General features: G+C 35.5%; 1 protein-coding gene across 1 annotated transcript in view; it reads left to right on the plus strand.

Moving 5' to 3' along the window:
• LOC119589311 overlaps nt 1-380 on the plus strand; it is a gene marked incomplete in the record, with an annotated part of 61,041 nt that overhangs the window by 46,274 nt on the left and 14,387 nt on the right.

A 380-nucleotide genomic window follows, 5' to 3' on the forward strand; every position in this document is an offset into this window, starting at 1 on the left:
GTAAACAAAGAAACACAAGCACAAAAAGCAGCCCACCCGTTATGCATGAATGATAATAAAACACCAAATATAGACATATGTTTCAAGTTCTTTAAGAGGCAACTTGAAAGAAAAAAAAAACTTTTGCTAACAGGTTCAGCTAAACCGTAAGCAAACTGCAAGGTCAAAAGTCGATTACAAAAAGATATATATCTCAGCGAGGAAAATATATCTCAATTGGCTTCCGTAGACCCTAAGGGATGGAGGATTTTGATCATTTTAAAAAGGGAAATCAGATATTCTTGCAGTAAGTCCCTAAAAGCGATGTGGTTTTGTAGATTTGAAAGAAAACGGTATTAATGTGGCTACGAGACGACAGGAGGAATCGAAAAAAAAACTAG

This window comes from Penaeus monodon, chromosome 25 (assembly GCF_015228065.2).
Source record: "Penaeus monodon isolate SGIC_2016 chromosome 25, NSTDA_Pmon_1, whole genome shotgun sequence".
In the NCBI taxonomy this organism is placed as follows: Eukaryota; Metazoa; Arthropoda; class Malacostraca; order Decapoda; family Penaeidae; genus Penaeus; species Penaeus monodon.